Here is a 15405-nt window from a genome sequence, read left to right as displayed (position 1 = left end):
CGGGGCGCGGCGGGCCGCCCGCCATATTGGGCGTGGGCGGGAATGGCTGCCGTGCTGCGCTGTCCTGTTTGGTGTTCCGTTTCACCGTGCCGGGACCCCTCCACTGCCAGGGCTGCTTCTCCGTGCTCGAAGAAGTACGACCCTGACCAGGCAGCCAAACTGGAGGGAAACAAACCCCTCACCTAGGTGTCCTCGGCGGGGCTGTGTTCGAGGCCTGGCCCGGGCACGCAGCGGGGCCGAACTGGCCGAAGCCTGCAGTGCCTCCATGGGAGGATAGCTCGCGGTTTTCCTTCGTGAGCACGACTGCTCACAGGCTGCCGGCCTGTGGTTGGGTGTGTGTGCGAAACTCTGTCTTGTGTGAGGTTTTAGGGTGTTTGGAGCTGGACAATCCGCTGCTCTGTGTGTGCTGACTGCCCACGTGCGGTGAGACCGGGCCGGCTGTGGGTGTGCAGTAAATCTGATCCAACCCAGAGTGTTGAGTTGGCTATGTTTGCCTTATAGGCGTGATGTGTTCCGGGTACATTGGACTCCTTTGTGTTCTTTGCAGAGGGCTCTGGTCATGCCTGTGCTCAGAAAATCCTGGACAAAAATATGTGAGAATATGTGAGCTGCAAAAGCTTCTAAATGTGAAGTGTTGGCAGGGGATTCCCTGCCACACCATTGATGTGGCTCTCAAGCTGCTCCACCTTCCATCAGCCCACACAGTTACAAGGACAGATTACAGTAGTATCACAAACCTCCTCTGAAAGAGCTTATGGTGTAATTGGGCTGTATGTGCAGCACACACCTTCACACTCAGTAACTCAATTGCATGTCATAGGTTTTGAGTTCCTTCCTGTTGGGGCCCAGGCTCGTTCCTAAAGCGCTAATCAGAAGGGTAGGGTACCTGCTATTAGAGATGGACTTCTATAGTGGAAAACTGTATAAAGTGATGTTTAAGAGATACGCTAAATTCTACGAATGTGGGGAAAATTGAACCATTTCTTAAGTACTGCATTTTGACACGTCACCCTTGGCTGAATCACTTCACTCTTTGGTACAAAACTGGCTGGAGACAAACCATTGTTCAGAAAATAGCTTGTCTGCTCGCCTGAAGAAAAATTTGACCCGTTTTTTTGTTGATATGATTGTCTTTCATCATTCATTAATACCATTCATCCTCTAGGACTTGTTATATGTCATTGTGAAAGTTGGAAAGATGTAAGTCTACTTCAGATATAATTTATGTGTAAGTCTTCTAGCTAAACCTGGTTGAGCAGGAATAGATGAGCACAAGTAGATGACCTAAAAGGTCCATCAACAGTCTTGGGAATTCTGTGAATTTATGTAGCCAAGAAGAGATTACCACAATGTTCTACAACTGACTTATAGTGCTTAAAATAGTATTTTGTATTTGCAAAAACAATACAGAAAATACTTTCTCAATGCAAATATGGGATCTGTTCAGACATATAGGTTTTAAAAGATTGCTTCACATCAGATTACTAAAGCAGAGACACCTTTCAACAGTGGTGAATTTCCTTATGTGTTTAGCTTTAAGTCTTACACTGAATTTTATACAAGGACATATATGTGGCTTTAATAAAGTCATATAAACAGGACTATGTCTTCCATTTCAGGTACAAGCAACTGAGTTCCAGAGTTTATTACTGTATCACATTGAATGACCAGGATTTTTCCATACATTGTTCCTTAAGAGCATACTTTAGTGAAAGGTAATACATAAGGAGATAGATAATTTCTTCATAAAATTGGGAGTAAAGGCAGTGCCTTTATTACTGGTTTTTGCTTGGTTAGTTGTGGGCTTTTTTCCATGAATTTGAACTATGCAGAGGAAGTTTATATGCATTGAAAGTTGCTGCACTCACTTCTGCCCATTCTGGATTTCGTAGTTCTTGCTCTTAGACTCTGCAGCCTCTTCAGATTAGAAAGCCAGTTTGTGTGCCAGTTTGAAAATCTTCTACCTCACTATTGGTCAAAAATACAGAATGAAGTCCAGTCATGTAAGCTAATATATTAACCTCTGGTACCACTCAGGGTATTTTTAGGATTTACTTAATTCAAATATTTCAGCCAAATTCCCGCAGCCCAGTCTAAAGGACACCTGAAGCTCAGTGTACTTTATGGTAGTAGCTCCAGAGAACATCCAGTTTTAGTAGACCCTATGTAGAAAACAAGACAAGAGTTGTTTTCTTTGGATTCTGTTTTTGCAGTGCAGTGAAGATGCTGTTCTTGAATTTTTCTGTGAAATTTGTTTCTCTAGACCATGAATTAGTTTTGGTTAGATAATTTTCAATACTTTTCAAAATTAATTGATAAGATGAAGAATAGTTACTGTTAATTACAGTTAGAATTTTAGAGTTTCTATGAGGTTTTATCATGACTAGGAAGTTGTTTGGTTTCTTTCTTTGGGATATTTCCATATTAATATAAATTTTGCATTAAGCAAGGCAAGCTGTGAATTACAGGAGAGGATAGGAGTTGGGCTAATGTTACAAAATTGGGTTGCCTGTTAAAAAACACTCTGTTAAGTACTTGTGAAGAAAAAGTGAATTATTATGTTTACACGTTATGAGATATGCAAAGAGAATGCAACATAGGTGATTATAAGATGTAGACAAAGAAGGCAGTCATTTCCATTTGCAGTAGGAGTCTCCCCCAGTCCTCTTACTCTCATACAGTATGACTCTTGTAATGCAGTTACTCCTGGGAAACAGGAGTGTGAAAGTCAATGTTTTCTGACCCAAACTCTGCCTTAAATTTTTCTGCTCTTGAGGATTTTTTCATTTGCTTGCAGGTTTACTTTGCTTGAGGAAAATATGTGAACAGATTTACAAAATAAATACCAGCTGATCATTTTTCAAAATAAAAAATGAAGTGCTTTTCAGTGAATGGCTATCCTCATTCCAAGTGAAGTCTGCGATGATTAAATATTAAAATGATCCATGGTTTAAATTAATATAAAAATTTTTCAGGAGATTATTACAAAGATTAACATTTTTAATGTTTTAGTAGTCCCATAGTTGATCAATCATAGGCACAGTGAAACTGGTTTTAGTTAACTAACCTGATGATCCTATATATCACTGCAGTATTATGTACAACATAAACCTTGTGGCATGGTTGGTAGAGGAGATGAAGAAACCATGTCTCTTATAGCTCTTTAATAATCAGGTTTATTCTTGAAGTATTTTTTGACACACAAAATAAGCAGGTAACAATTTTTTTTTCCTTTTGAAAAGAAAACAGGAAAGAAAGGTAGTTCTAGAAAAAATGTGGTGTTTGCTGTAGAGTAAGCAGCTGTTGTTGCATGTAATGACAAACATAGATGGTCACTGGCATGGCTGTGGAAGAACAACAATGTCTGTTTGCAGTGTGTGTTCTTGCATGTGTGTTTTCAAATAGAACTTGCATTAATGCAGCTTTAATATTGCAGAATTATCTGCAACAGCCGATGATTCTTGATAAATTTTTATTCTTTAGAATTTTGTTTGAAGGTCATGGGAAAATGTCATAGAATCCCAGGTGCTTTTATATCACTAGCTGTGCACAGACACCCCTGTAATCAGTGAGTTAATACTTGAGGCATTCCTTATAGGGACAGTGCTAATTCCTTTGTTTCTCATTTGTTTTGCGGTTTTGTAGCCACAGGGCAAAAATCATCATTAGTGATTTTTTTAAGTTTGATTCCAGCTTTCTAAACACACACTGCAGTGATACAGTGGAGCTTTGCACAATACAGTTTATTGTGTCCCAAGATTTTTTGCAGTTTTAATGTAATACATGCATCATCAAAATATTGTTCATTCATATGTTGTGATTGTTCTTGTCGTCATCCTTCACTGAGTGTGATTCACAATCAAAAAAGAGGCAGAATTGGGAAGAAAGGCTGATGAATTGGCCAGTGTAAACCCAGAAGGGTTTGTAAAGAAGGATTGGGGATAGGAAAGGAAGGGTGCAGTAGAAATCCAGGGCTAGATGTTGAGCTGGTAAAATGAATAAATAAGGAAGGACTGTTCTGACAGCAGAAAGTTATGGTGGTGAAGTCACAGCAGAAAGGACAAGTGTGAGAGGGGAAAAGAGCAAATGATGGCAGTAGGTTAGTGTTGGGAATGATAGTTGGAAAGTTAAAATCCAGAGGACAAGCTGAAGCACACAATTTTCTACACAAATTTGTTGTCACTTTTTAATGCTGTTATTTCTAGTTTTAGGTAAGACAACAAATTAAAAATGGGGTTGCATTGTCTGTAGTTTTTTGCCTCTAGCCAGAAAGCTAAATTAATTCTCATGTATTTCTATTAAAATAAAATAAATAGTGAAACAAAATAATAACATTTTATGTCATGAGGTGTTTTTTATATTGGGGAAACAGATTGGCTTGCAAATGTAGTAGGTTTCGAAGTCTCAGTTGTTTTTTCCCTGGCTGTGCTGTGTGGTGTATATGAAGAAAAGGTTACTTTTACCCATGATAATTCCCTCTCACATTTACATTATCAATCAGCCTGTGTAGCTTTTTGTGCTTTTATCTATTGTGTTTTCATTGTAATCTTTACGTATGAAGTTCTCAATTCTACAAACTCTTATGCTGAAATTTATTCACAAATGGCTCTGACAGATGTACTCTAGAAGCCTTAAATGCTGTAGTTTAAAATGGTGCCAGCTGGTTGCTTCTCCCCACCCCTGAGATTGCAGTCTGTATGGAGGAACTGGCAATACCTGCACCTCAGTTCACTTCCCTCACCTGAGCTCACATTCCTTTTACGGGGCTCTGTGCTGATGCAGAGGCTGGGAATCAGATCCTTGGTCCTGGGCACAGAACATATCCCCTTTTGTTGTCCTTTCTTACAGCCTCCTAAACTGGCAGGAGATTAAGCACCTGGGTCAGCAACATCTTAAAGCCTCTCAGATGCCCAGAGCTTGTTGAAGAGACTCCTCCGTGGTTTTGACTTGAATATGTTTAAAACTTTTTTTTAAAATTGCCTATATTTTCAGTTTGTCACTGTATCAAGTCAGTGTGGAGGATATTTCCAAGCTTGGCTTTACCATATCACCACCTCTGCTTACACTGTGACTTCTGTCTGCTTTTACAAGTGATCATGCCTAAAAGCTTATATTAAAAACCATAGATCTTTCTTTCATGTAATATGTATGCTATAGAAATTGTTTAGTAGGCGGTGTGTTGCTCTCATTATGTGAGGAGCTGGTTACACTGCCTCCAGTTAAGATTGCATCACTTACTTTACTGCTAGACCAGTTTTGTATTACTTAGACACTTGCCAAAAGGAAATTGTTAACCTGAAGCAGTGGATTACTTGCTTTGTTTTTGTGTCTTGGCTGTCAAAGTGAAAGCACACTATTTATATAGCTAACATTTGGTTAGGTCCTTGATTTACTATTACACAACTAAAATTAATTCTAAAATTCAAACTGTACAGTAACAATAAAATGGATAAAGAGCTGCTGAGCTGCCAGCACTCAGAAGTAATGACTGGGAGGCCACTGGCAATGGTTGAGAGCCTCTGGGGACTTGTCCCAGCATTCGCATCAGGTGTGATCTGCTTGTTGTTTTGGTCAGTTGTCTGTGTGTAAACATACAAGCATAGTGGCAAAGGATGAATAGTTCAGTGATTGCTGAATTGATGAAGAAAGGATGAAGTTTAAAGCATGGCTGAGATCATGGTAACATGAGTCTGTTAGTAGTTCATGTAGTTCATGTGCATGTGCCAAGGAACAAGGAATGCTGGATGTGTGTGCAGAATGGAAAATTCTTATCTTCTAGAGGTGTGGCTGAGGAAAGACTTAGAGGTTTGTGAGGAAGGTCCTGTAGACAAAGAGGATTCAAGTGCAGGGCAGTGTCAAGAAGGTGATGCCTAGGAGAGGTAGAAGCATGGTTTGAATAATAAGACCAGTGCAGGAATGTTGCATCTAGTTTTATTTCGATGGAAAACATGTCCTGAAAAATTTGAAAGCATGATGAAGGTCCTGAACAGACCTAGTTCTGTTTGTAGAACTGCCCTTGGGAGGTGGTTTGAGATTGGGTTCACGCTTGCCATGGTGTTTCTGACCACACATCTGCCTTACCTCGGCCAGCTCTGTTAACTCTCCCTCCCACCTCTTTGCTGCAGAGGCTCTCCTGCATACCTACTGTTTAGTGTCCTAGGCAAGGCTATGCTGTATCTGTTTGAATTTGTCATTTCTTCCCTTTGCAGAGGACATGAAAAGCATTGTTTCTGTTTTGTTATATATATATATATATATATATATATATATATATGCAGCATGAAAAGCTTTAAAGAATATGTTTTTTCAACAAATTTGAGTATTATTTTAATGGTGCTGCTAAGAATTGCAGCAGGTAATAGTTTACTGGGGTTTTTTTTTATTCTGAAATCATGAAATGGTAAAAGCAAGGGTGGATGTTGCTTTGCTTGGAATTTTTTGACATGCTATTTAATTTATGAATGAATCTTCCTGTAATTTGGAATTAAAAGATTGTTACTTTTTATTCTGAATGATAGAATAATTTGAAAGCCTGGGTTATTTTGGTATCTTTCTGTGTGTACAAAGCTAGAGACCAGCAGGCTAAACAGGAAGGGTGTTCTGGAAAAAATATTACAGAGACAAAACCTAATGAAAAAAACCTTGAAACTACTTTCATTTTAAGTATATGAGTGGGGTTAAATAATACTAATAACTTCTGTTAGAGTAACAGATCATAATAATTTAAATCTAAAGTTCCTGACACACTTGCTAATATCTTTTATGGCTTCATTAAAATACATCTGAAATAATTTACAGAGCAAGGCTTCTGGGTGAATTCTTACAGTTCTGCATAGGAAGAGTGCCTCTTTATCTTCATGCATGTTTATATAGACCCATGGAAATTATGATGTAAATGTGGATGCTGTACTAAAACATAGCCATATATGCAGAGTAAGGAATTCAAAGCATTTGTATTCTGTCATTTATTGCACACAAGTAATGTATATTGTATAGGCTTGGTTCAGTTCTGTATCCTGACCATAGAAGGGCGCTATAGAATATGTACTCTACCTTGAGGGGACCTTGAAGGGGAGGGAAGAATGTGTGTAGGAAAAAGCCCAGGGTGATGACTCTCTTACCAAACTTGTCTCTTTCCTGGTTTTGAGCCTTCACATTTACGCACATTGCTGGAAGTAGTGAAGAGCTGGAAGGGTGTTTCCCTTGTACTATACTGTTACACATTTTATTTACTCACCTTATTAAAATAAATATATAGGTCAGTGTGGAAACAACTGGGACAGCTGCAAAGCTGAGTGCATGGGATAAAGTCTTCTGAAAGGTAAAAGAGGAGGCAATTTAGCATCATTTTCAGAGTTGACCCAGCTCTGCTTAAACTTTTATAGTTACTTACACTACTGTATCAACAACTGTACAGCTGTTGATACAGTAGTGGCCAGACTGGGCAATTGTAGCAAGAGGGGAATAGACCTGCAGTTTCTTGTGATGTTGGTGTGTTCTTAAGAAAACCAATCTGAACTCATTTAACTGTATGCTCTAGAAGGTTTTTCATGGTTGTATGTAATTTACAAGGCTAGATTTCAGGCAGTCAGTCACCTTCTCCTAATAAAACTTTATGGCAGAAGCACACATTCTGCTTTGACTCTAGCAAAGGGCATGTACAAACCCCTTGTCCTGGTTTGTCACCCAAGGACTCCCTAGTGCTTAGAGAGATGCAGTCAGGCAATTTGAGCAAATGGAGTGAATTGTTGTCCGCCATTTTATCTCAGGCTAGATTCCATAAGAAATGCTCACAAACTGCTTTCCAAATGATGTCTTTTAGGAGTCTTAAAACTCTCTTGTTTGTAACTGGTTTACAGTATGGGAATCTCTCATCAGAGGTATCTTTTAGGCCAGAAAAGGCCAACCTTTAATGCATTAGAATTCAGGATCTTAAAAAATGAGCCATCTTCTAAAGCAGCGACCCATAAAAAAGTGTTAATTTTGTATTTTACTAGTATTTTTATGGTAAATAAAATTTCATTCATACTGAGTGACTCAAAACAAAAGGAATACTTTTTTTAATGTTTCTGTCTCAGTGTCATCCTTTCTTTTGGCATTTTTCTGGACAAGGAACCCTGAAGCAAAATCTCTTCCTTATGACACACACCTGCATGCTGTTCAGGAGCAGAGGGAAGAGATGGGGCTGTAGTTTCCTTCCACCCGGTTCCCATTAGTGGGAAGAGCCATGAAAAGAGCCCAAACAGGCATTTGCACAAATGGTTTAATCCAAGATCTTCAGCTGTTCACGTGACATTCTATTTCAACTGATCATTTTCTGCTGGTTGATGGGTTTTCATTTTGCTGCCTTTCTTCCCAGCTGCACTCCACAAATTTCTCTGCTGCAAAACGAGCCAAGGAAACAGTTTACCAGATTTTCTGATGATTATCAAAGCTTATTTTTTCATTTGGTGCATATAAAGGTTTTAGCCTGATTTTGATCCATTCATTTAATTCAATCTTTCTTCAAGGTTCAGATTGTAGATAGATATCAATGATCTTACACTCCCCTTTTTGCCCAAATACAACATAAAGCTCCCAAAGAGATGGTATCATGTAAGCTATTACTTTATTCTTTATCTTAAAAATCATTGCCTTTAATGGGATCTCCAGGTAGTTTTCAGGAGAGCCAAGTCTTGAGCAATTTAAATCTACAGAGAGTGTGCTTGGCCTGTTGTTTTGAATAACTTGGGAAACTACTGAGCTGATGTTATTTACCCCATATTAAACTTCTTACCCACTTATGGCCTAATCCTTCAAAATCAAGTAGGACTTGGTTTTGAAAATGCTGCTGTTAACATCTGTGGGTCTGTGTTCACTAAGGCTGACTATTAAGCTCATTATTAAGTGTTGTTGGGCTGAACTTTACATTTTTTCTGTTAACGCTTAAGTTAAATACTGCTTATCTACTGGTTTTTGTCTCAGTTTAAAAGAAAGAAAGTACACAAAAAGACATTGTGTTAAGGCTGATGAAATGCATGCCAGCTTTATGTTCTGATCTTTATGGGGAAGATCTGTATCTGAATGGAGTCCTGTGCCATGTGTTGCAGGAAGACCCTCCTCAATCAGGGATGCTGGACCAGGTGACCCACTGTGGTTTCTTCTAACCTGACCAATTCTGTGATTGCTCTGTCTTTAATGACCTGTTGAGCAATGGAGGAAAACATAAGTACAAAACCCACCAAATTAAAACTCCTTATACTTCATGTTTCTTTTGCCTGCTGACTAGACTAGATGGTTTTTTTGTTTTTTGGTTTTTTTTTAAGCTGAATTGCTTTCCGGGATGCTTAATACAGCATGTGAAACAAAAAAAAAGCCATAAAATGATTTTTCTTCATTCATAGATCAACCTTTTTAATACTTATTGAGCTGCAGTAGCTTCAGAGAAAGGAAAAAATGTGCATTTGTTCTGAATGCTGGATGGAGAGATTACCTGAAGTAGTGAGCTTCAATGGGCTCTTCTGAGAGCAAGCAGTGCTTTCGGGGCCCAGAGCACGCTTGCCACCATGGCTGATGAAAGAGGTGAAGGACAGGTCTTTCTTTGGAGATCTGAAAGCTTCGTATTACTTCAAAGGGAGTCCAGGGACAAAGACAAACTTGGGCTGAGGGCACAAAGTTTTATATGGGGGAAAAGGGGTAGATCTGAGGGTCAAGGACCAATGGGAACAGGTGAAAGTGTGCGGGGGCAGCCAACCAGGGGAACTAATAGGGTAACAGGGGTGGGACACTGTAGCAAACTGGGACCAGTGGGGATTGGGAGAGGGGAGAATGCAAATATGTGAGAACCAGGGTTGAACTGGGGTGGAACAAACCAATAGAACTTGAGACGTTACCATGTGCCTGCTGAGGCCTATGGGAGGGAGGCACTTCTCACCCTAACCTTAGAGGGGTGTTTCTCCTTGCCTGCTTCAGCCTCTCCAGGGCTCTGGTGGCAGGCCCTTGGGCCTCCAGGATTATCCTTTAAGTCTTGTTGTACGCCAGGTTTAGTAATGGAACTAATAATTTAGTTTTGCTGAAGACTTACTATTAGGTTTATGTGGACTCAAGTATTATTTGCTGCTGTCATTTGTAGAGTATTTTCAACTTTTGCAGGCTTGCTCAGGGTGAGAAGGGAAGCACTCATTTGGCCATAAACATGTGACCAGTTTTGGCAATTACTATGACTTGAAGTCGTATCATGGGACATGGTGTGATACTACAGTGAAATATGTTACAGAAGGGCACATTTGTCTGCCTGCCAGCTTTGTGCCTGCATGATGTATTTGTGACTGTTTTTTCTTCTGGTTTTCAGTTATTAAGATAATTTTATTTGCCAAGAGTCGGGTTTCTCCTTGAATGATAGGCATATTCAAGGAAAATGGATATCAGTGTTAGAATTAATGGAGAAAAATTAAGTGGAGACTTAACCTCACATACTTTAAAAAGTTTGGGTTTTTTATAAACAGTGTGAGCGTGAAAAGAAAGGAAAAATTACAGCAGTTTCAAACTGTCTTGTTCTGGTATATTACTTTAAAAAATATTTCAGCTTTTAAATAATTTGCTCTGAAATATATTGGTTTTAGTAGTCTTAAGGTAAGGCAAGTGAAAAGAAAGGCATCATAGAAATAAAAGCATTATAAATATGAAATTGTTACCTGTTCCAATTTTTTGTGTGTCTGAATAACTTTAGAAGTTACAAGATTTATTTTCAATAAAGGTCATTACCCCATTTTGCAACACTGAAAACTTTGTGAAACACTGTTCTCTGGATGGTTGAGAACTGTAGTTTAAGATGGATATACTAAAGGGAAGGATAATCCCTAAATACTTCTTCTCACGAGGAAGAAATCAGAATTTAATTTCCATCAAAAATGAGCCTAAGCTTAAAACTCTACAAATGAGAAATTAACAAGTGTGTGTAATTGAAGCATTCAGGCTTAAAGCAAGGCCATGGCTTGTGGCAGTCCCAGGAAAGAAGTAGCGTTTAGGAAAAATAGAACTTTTGTCAGTTCCCACAACTAAAGAGGGGAGAACAGAGGGCTTAATTTCTCATTTGAGGAAGGGAAAGAAGTCACTCTTCCCTTGCTGTAGCACCTAGGAGGGTAGAGTCTCAGAGACTTTGGAGTAAGACTCCGGTAAAACCATATGGGACTCCCTTGCATTTAAGAATGGCAACTTCGTAACTTACTGGAAGTGCAGTGCTTAGGCAGACTTAGCTGATTTTGAAATTTAACGTCTTTAACCTCTAGCTTTATACTGTTTTTTAAGTTAGTCCCTACTTCATCAAAGGAATGAGTGCTGAAGGGGTATGTGGTGGGGATCAAAGAGGGACTAAAATTGCTGGGATTTAACTGAACTGCAGAAGTGTCCTCTGCTGACACGTCAATTACTGAGGCAGAGCAAATAATTGCTTCTCATTGGTGCTCTTGACTCTATGAACTTTTTGACTCTTGAGGCAGAGAGCTGTGCTTCACTCTGTTTTGTGGGGTGATGGTGGTGACATCTCCCAACACCTCGTGCCGCAGAGGTGTCTGTACAGCGTCTGCAGGTGCTCCCATGGAAGCTGTATCCATCCTTGGTGGATCTGCCTCTGGGCAATGGAGTGGTCTGGGTGTCCATTCTTCTATCCTTTTTAGCTCTCATTTCTACCATAGTCCCATATCCTTCCCTCTCCCCCCAAAAATGTTTAGACAGATTCAGTTATTTTGAAGAATGTTTCTCTGAAGTATGGTGTCAATTATTGTGTAATTTTCCCTTCAGTGGAGATTACTCTTCTCTCTGTGAAGTACTACATTTTGAACTGTCTGGCAAGGCAGAAATGAACCATGTGTATGCTTTTTTCCCCTTCATGAACTTCTTTAAGGATATTTTCTTGACATATCAGTGCCATCACAGATTAATAAAAATGCGGGGGAAAAGTTCCTCTTTGGACATTTGGAGTTTTAAATTCGTTCAGATGAAGATCTGTCTTCATATTAAATTGAATATATGTTTCACACATGCTATAGCTCTACACATCTCTGAAGTAAGTAGGGAATCTTGTTCTGAAAGCATAACAACCTAATAATGAAAATAAAATGTAAGGTGTATAGAATCACTACAGTTAGGAATATTCTTCTGCAAAATTTCCTATTTTTTTATAGTAAGTATAATACCAATTGCAAAATAGATCTCTTCTGTGTAAGTAGTGCTTTTATAAGTGTGTTTTGGCCTACTGCATTTTCATCCTGTAGAAGCAGAGGCAAACTATACTCTTCTGGGAATGGAAGGAACCTTTTCACATTTTTAATAGCCTACTTTTGCTTAAGAAAGCAATTTTACATAAATACGAAATTCTTTTAAAAAAAATCTTATTCAGGTTTTGCCACCCTTGAAATGTTTACTCTCTTCTTAGCTGTGAGAACATTTAAGGATAATCTTTTCAACTCTTGTGATGTTTAAAAACATTCCATGTTTAGCAAAATTATGTAGACTCTTCACTAGATGAGAAAATGCAAATATTTGGGTGTAAATAATCCCACCAAATTTTAGGCACTCTGAAGAGAATTAGGAACATAACAAGAAAGCGAGATTGCCAGAGGTGATTTGGACTCCTAACTATTACATTTCTTTCTTCGCCCATTGTAAAGGGAGTGGAGATGACCTCCTGTGTAGCTTGTGTGTCTGAGTTATGTTCCTGAAATGTAGTGGGACTAATCTGGGTTGTTGATTAAATTAGTTTTTCAGAATATATTGCCTTAGGATTTGGAAATATTCATGAGGATATGCTCAAAATTCCTATGAACTATTACCTGTTTATTACTTTTGTTAAATAAATGCAGAGCTAATTTCATGCAGTTTGTAGGTACTGTATAGCTGAAAAAGCAACAGTATAGAGGGTATTAATTGGAAGTAACAATGTGTTTTCTAACTATTGCTTACATGAAGCTATGGAAGAGCCTGATGATATATGTCTGAGTAAAAGTTGTAGTTCCTATATCGTTTGAATCTTGGGATGTGATACATTGTTTCTTGTCCTTGTGTAGAATGTTGAAATTATTTTAATATCTGTTCTGACTGGAGTTATGGGTCCTGTGTTTTTTATTAATTTTCCTAAATTTAATTAAATTTAAATCACCTCTGCTTCTTTCATGGTTAAATTAAGTAAGGAAGTATTGCATTCCTTTTATTAACAGAAGAATAAATAAATCCCCAGATAAAGCAGAGATAGATTCTGCAAGAAGCAGCATGGGCAGGGGACTCTTTCCTTGGAAATAATAGTCTCATTCTTTGAGAGAGACTTTCCAGAGAAATGGAGGACTACTGTAAGGCTTACCAAAAGAACATTAATGTATTTTCTTTGTAGAAGTTTTTTTTTTAAGGTAGTAATAGTAGTAAAGATTTTTAAATTCTTTTTCTTGGTTACAGTATGGTTAGAAAATAATCTACATTATTTTAGCAATTTTGGCTGCAGGCTGCTTCCACTGCTGTGTAGACAGACCTTAGTTACTGTACTTCAGCAGTACAATAACAAAAAAAAGCCAATTATAATAACCAGCAGCAACAGTTCCCAAAATACCTACATGCAGATGGCTTCCCACCTTAAATGTAGTCCTACCAGTTCTTTGGGATAACTTGATGTTTCCAGATGATCTGATGTGCTCCTTGAATTTTACCTGAGGTAGATAAAAGGCTGTTTTTGCTTTCTTGTACCTTGTAAATATTTTACTATACATTAGTTATTAATCTGTCAGCTATGGAATTAACTGGGAGAAGACCAGTTCCTTCAATTATAGGAGTAAGTTTTCATAACATCTTTGAATCATGTTAAAAATGAATCAATTTCTGAGTTCAGATAGTCAACCTGCATTACATCCAACAAACAAAAAAAAGAATTATGTTTAAGGTAGATATCTATTTGCAATTAAAGATGAGGCACTTCTGCATGTGTGCAGATGCTAAAGACTTGGTTCAGTAGCTTTACGTTCTGTAGTGGTTCTTTTCTGTCCTGAAGTTTTACTTCTTTTCTCTCAACTGACTAACTATATCTCAGCTACAAAACCAGTGATTTCATTGATTATTTCTTTAATGTGCCCACTGTTAATATTTAGGCAACCTACTGGGAGAGTGCAGACACGCTATCAGATATCATGCTGGGAAAGTTTGTACTAATGCAGATATGCATGTCTTGTGAGTGTGCACTGATATACATTTTAAGGCTTATCATTGTTATTAATCATTTGTATTGCACCAATAATGTACAAAGTGCAATCTCTGTATATATAGATCCTATTCTTATTTTTTATTAATATATCTAAAGTCATTTATAGTAAGTTTCTATTTCATTTATGTAATTTCTTCAGTTTTTTAAACTGGTCTAGAAAATGCTATGTATACATCAAGAACAGTGAATTGGGATTTAAAGTGTAGCCAGACCTTGAGTGGACATTTAGGACTGGTTTTTATCTCACCAAACGCTACTGACACTTAGAGGTCATAATAAGCAATTTATCAGCCACTGTTTAGGAGTAAAAGAGAGTAACAAAGTGTTTTTCTGAGTTTGCAACTTTCAAAGGTGAATTACAAGAGGGGAAGCCAAAGGGATGAAAAAATAGTGAAGGGTACCACAAAAACAAAGATGTCTTTTAATCTTGTAGCATTTCTGAAGCAGAAATAAACAAAAAAATCATTGGGGCCTCACTTTGTTTTCTTAAAACCATCTTTTATAAGAGCTTGAAAGTTGAGGACAGCTCACATTGCTTTCATATTATCTGAAATTACTTGTCAAGTATTTTCAGTAAAAGGAGCAGTGATGAGCTCCTTTACGTGTTTTTTTAAATGGTTGTGTAGTCATTAAAACTTTCGGGACTTGAAAGCTGCTGGGGATGCGTGCAGCACAGCGTGCTGCCTACCCCTTTGGTTTGGCAAAGAGATACAGGAGAAGCCTCCAGAAGATCCTCCATTTGCTGCTGTCAGAAGCAGCAAAAGGGTCAGAGACCTGAGTGTAAATTTCTTCTGCAGTAAAGATGATCAATTGTTGTAGGATGACCACTCCTATTTTAAATAGGGAAGATTAGTTTTGTAACTCAGCAAAGGTTTTGGGCTTTTTCTTTATCAAAAAATGATTAGAAAGTTGCATTGAAAACCACTCCTACAGCAAGGTTCATAAATAATAAATATTACCTCTTATTAATCCATATTTTAGTTTAAATCCAGCTCATGGCAAGTTGCCCAAGAGTGTGGGATTCTTAACAAGAGAAGGTGATGAGCCATAGTCCCCAAGGAATTAAATTGTGAAAACAATCTCAGTTTCAAACATGCTAGTATAGACCTGTTACTCCCTTTCCACATCTATCACAACACATTCTAAATTGTGGCTGATCTTCTATGCAAATAGCTCTCTTATTG

At 38.1% G+C, this 15405-nt stretch overlaps 1 protein-coding gene across 1 annotated transcript in view; it reads left to right on the top strand.

Annotated features, from left to right (window-relative positions):
• TRIQK (triple QxxK/R motif containing) overlaps window positions 1-15405 on the top strand; it is a 61216-nt gene that overhangs the window by 256 nt on the left and 45555 nt on the right. The window lies entirely within an intron of this gene.

This window comes from Geospiza fortis, unplaced genomic scaffold, assembly GCF_000277835.1.
Source record: "Geospiza fortis unplaced genomic scaffold, GeoFor_1.0 scaffold7, whole genome shotgun sequence".
NCBI lineage: Eukaryota > Metazoa > Chordata > Aves > Passeriformes > Thraupidae > Geospiza > Geospiza fortis.
This window is presented reverse-complemented; position numbering and strand designations above follow the sequence as displayed.